A 4,457-nucleotide genomic window follows, 5' to 3' on the forward strand; every position below is an offset into this window, starting at 1 on the left:
TAGATGGTTAAATAGAGAAAATTCATCGAACACCATAACCACTTGATCCAATTAAAAAACAGTTAAAAAAGCACTCAGGTACTCAACCTTGTGTGAATAGTTTCCAGTGTGGTTGGGCATATCGAAACAGTTATGAAAATAGTGGTAAACCAAAATTTCACATTTCACTATTTATTTTAACTTTACACCAAGTTTGTAGAGTTGAGAATAACAATGAAAACAACTCTATGTTTTAAGAGGGTTGTCCCGTTTTTTATAAATAGGTTTACTAAAATTGATAGTTTTACTAAGTTTGAGTTTTTTACTAAATAAGTTTCAAAGTTTGTTGCTTGTTTGTATTTTATTTAAGTTCTGCATAAATAGAACAACTTGGATGGGTGCGAACTGTTTTACTTTCTAAATACTATTTCTATAATTTATGATAAAATATTATTTAAAGTATTCACATATTCAGAGAAAGATAGCAGCAACATGTCATTTTTTATATATTAACATTATTTGAGATTTGTTTTATCATATTTATAAAAAAAATTTTGATTACATATATAAATCACAAGTTACACATGTGTAAAATTTATGTAATAAAAATTTACATATGTGTAAAAAAACATAGATATGCGTAAAAAAAACTAATTTTCATAATTGTAATCGTAAATACAGATGTCAAAACTGATAAACTACACTTAAATAACATCAACATACAAATTTTTTTTATAAAAAACGTTAGTTATTAAGAGTTTCTTTAAGTTCTTAAATAATTTAAGAGTTCTCAAATGATACTAATCCTATATATATATATATATATATATATATATATATATATATATATATTATAAAAAATATGTATTTTTAATATTTAAACCCAATAATTCAACTAATTTAAAGGCCATTTTTTTTTGCCTTCGGCCTCAAAATTTTTTCATGATTCTTGGTGATGGCCCAGGTTTACATTGTGTGAAATACGGTAAAAAAAAATTTTAAACGTTACTCCTGAAATTGATTTCTAGATCCGCTACCGATGATGTATGACATTTGGTAAATAGTTTTGTATACTAAAACTTACACGTTACAAACTTTTATGTTACATACGGAGCGCCTGTTTGTAGCCGACGTAAAGGTAGCTGGACGTGGAAGAATCCACAACTGTTGCAGCCAAATGCCAATTCAAACAGCCCCACGTTATCACCACCCCTTTTTCTTTCATCTTCTCCCTTTATTTCTTTATCTTCTCCTTTATCCGTCAAAACAGTTTAGATGCCCTAAGTCTTGATCATACGAGCATGAGTTACTATGTACAGAGCAACATTAACATACTATGTGCCAAAATGAGCCATTATTTTCAAGTTACAACTACTGTTTCAATGGGGAATATACTATGTGCCAAAATGAGCCATTATTATTATTATTATCAAGATTTATATACATTATATATTCTCGTTTAGCTTTCCTAGTATGTCTTTTTTGTAAAAGATTAGGTTTAAATATGTAAACTCTCTAAAATTTCAGTTATGGTTATTTCAGCTTTTGTTAATCGGTTATGGCATTGGTTCAGTTCAATAAACCAAACAATGATTTTGTACCTAACAAAAACTGAGCATCACTAATCTGTCGAAAGCTTGGGGAGGGGATACTACTCCCTTTGTCAATTGAAATATTCAAGTATCTTTATAACATAACCAAGCCACACATATAAGATAAACCATAACTAAACGAGCGGTCTCTTGTTGGATTTGGCTAATTCAATGAGAACTTTCTGGTCTTTAAGTTGTGGCTCAAGTATTATTCTCACTCCTAGTTGTTTATCTTGATAAAAAACATTGAACAATGGAAACAAACAGTTCGCTAGAAACTATATGTTTCAAACACTTAGGATTAATGATAACAGAAATTAATAATAATAACAAACGCCGCCCCTTTAAAATAGATCGATTTTTGTTTTTCTAGTCCGTCATAGTCAACCAACCATAACCATATCAAGAACATATTGAAAGATAAAGAGAATAAAGCGATAATTTTCTTGATCTAATTTATTAAACTAAAACCTTAGTTTTTCTGAGAAAATAATGTAAGATACCAGAAATTTGATTATCTTTTGCGGATTTTGACATCTAGAGTCCACTGGACCTTGCCTTCTGGTAAGGGAAGAGATTTAGGTAGTCTAAGTGGCACCTCAAATTCCCCTAAAGAAGACAAAGGAGATGGTAATTGCTAGTTTTCAGGCTCAATATGCACATCGAGCTGTCTTACCACCTGCAACATCAGCAAAACAATTCGGCATTACAGATCGAAAAGCTGTAAATAAAAAAGACACAGAAAATAAAAATAATACCTCAGATATAATTTCATCTTTGTCAACAGGTGAACGCAATTCAGTATCTATCTTTATAAATCTTCTCAGAACCTACAAGATGGCACAAAACAAATTAGACACAATCCAATAGATATAAGAATATAGACTTTGCGAAAACAACTAATCAGGTGTTAAGTTCTTTTTTCGTGGTTTGGCCATTTCAACTATTTGATCATTTCGCAATTGAAAGTTAAAACCTTGAACCCTTTAAGTCAGTATGATTTATTTTTTTTAACCATTTTTGTCTCTAACAATAACTCTACTAGATTTTTGCTGTGAGTTTGCATGAAATGACCAAAATACGTACTCCCATTGATTAATTTTTTAGACTAAACTATTTAAAGTGGCTAAATTATATGTATGAGTAAAGTTTGGTTTTTGTCCTCATGATTTAGTCATTTTAAATATTTCAGTCCAAAATAATAGATAAATAGGGTATTTTGATCATTTCATCAAAACTAACAGATAAAATCATACAGAGTTGGTGTTAGGGAAAATGGTTAGAAAATGAAACCATAGTGGCTCATGAAGGGTGGAAGGTTTCGATTTTGAAATGCTATGGTTAAAATGACGAAACCACATGAACGACAAAAGAATTTAACTCATTAATCAATTACTCAAAAACAACTTATTTTACCCTAACATAAGTATCATTAAAAAAACAAGAAAAAGTTTAGAATTAGCAAAATAGAGTACAAACCAGCTTAGCATTTTCTAATCTTGTAGCTGCCTTTTGGAGTTCTTTCATTGTATCTTCCTTAGGTGCTGTTTGTTTTTCAGATGTAAAATGTCAGAAGACTGCGAAACCACATCTGCCAACATCTGTAGCAGAAGAGGTGGACCAAAACTCTGCAGTCTGTAACAAGAAGATTGTTTGTTTTTTAACATCTGCAGACTGCTAAAATAAGCTGATAATAATAATTTCTCTTTTGTTAGCAAATTAGCAATGGCATGAGTGAAACATACATATTAATTGCTCAACAACATTATTAAACAACTTCAATCTGAATCAAAATAATAACAAATCAATACATAAACTATAAATCAATTAATAAGCATTCAATCTCCATCAGGTACTGTGTTCCGGTAAGTCAACGAAGAAGAAGATGACGTTGACTTCTTCCAATTCAGCACTGGAAGATACAATTATTATTATTATTATTATTATACTATTATTATTATTATTAAATGTTTCTATTTGGTCCTTACTGTATGAATACAGTCGGAATGCACCAGAGAAGGTAGAAAGGCGGCGGCAGGGTTGCAGCGTTGGGGCGGCGGCGCTGAAGCAGTGGAGCGACGGGGTTGCAGCGGTGGGGGAGTAGGGCGGCAGTGGAGCGACGGGGTTCGGTGGGGGAGTTGGGCGGCAGTGGAGAGAGGAGGGGATTAGGGTTTGAGAGTTCTGATGGAATGAGAAGAATGATGGAAAAAAATTGGGTTAGAAGAGGTGAGAAGTAGCAATACCAACACTTCTGGGAGAAGAGGGCGCGCAGACGTCTTTTAATGAAACGTCTTCGAAAAAACAAACACACTGCAGAGCCCAACGTCTGCGCGCCCTCTTCTCAGTGCAGACAAAAGAGGTGGAGAAGTGCTTCTGAGGAAAAACAAACAGCACCTTAGTCTTTGGAACTACCTTAACTTGTTCAACTTGTTTAGGCTGATATAACTGGTTTAATTCACATTTTCAAAAAAGAATAACAAAAAATAATAGACTCAAAATCATATTAAATCCTCTTAACAAACACATGCCAGTTAATACATACCTTCCTCTGCTCATTTAATAAATAAGCAAACTTATCAATGTTCGGGACCGCAAACAACTTTGGCATCAAATGGTTGCGAAAATGTCCCGGAGCAACTTTGACAGTTTCACCAGCTTATCTATGTTCTGAATTCAACATACACTTGATTTCATTTCATATTAAAATATGTTTAAATTAGGCAAAATGATGAAGGTGATTTACTTACAGTTGTAAGAATAACATCCAATTTTCTGTATCTAACGCCTAGACTGACATAATATAGCGGATGATGCAGCAGAGATTCGGAGTTTAAATGCTTACTCCGGTGAAGGATATTCTTACCGTACTGGAGGTAAGACATTCTT

General features: G+C 32.5%; 1 pseudogene across 1 annotated transcript; it reads right to left on the bottom strand.

The window, feature by feature from the left end:
* Positions 1-2,085: 2,085 nt before the first annotated feature.
* On the bottom strand, positions 2,086-4,457 carry LOC143600775 (uncharacterized; annotated as a pseudogene). The gene is made up of 6 exons (XR_013147538.1): positions 4,315-4,457; positions 4,114-4,238; positions 3,966-4,016; positions 3,051-3,107; positions 2,330-2,401; positions 2,086-2,250 (listed from the first exon to the last, which is right to left on the bottom strand). The product of XR_013147538.1 is annotated as an uncharacterized LOC143600775 (transcript).

Source organism: Bidens hawaiensis, unplaced genomic scaffold (assembly GCF_021521415.1).
Source record: "Bidens hawaiensis isolate Kalapana, Puna unplaced genomic scaffold, B.hawaiensis_p1.1 tig00001960_1, whole genome shotgun sequence".
Classification (NCBI taxonomy): domain Eukaryota; kingdom Viridiplantae; phylum Streptophyta; class Magnoliopsida; order Asterales; family Asteraceae; genus Bidens; species Bidens hawaiensis.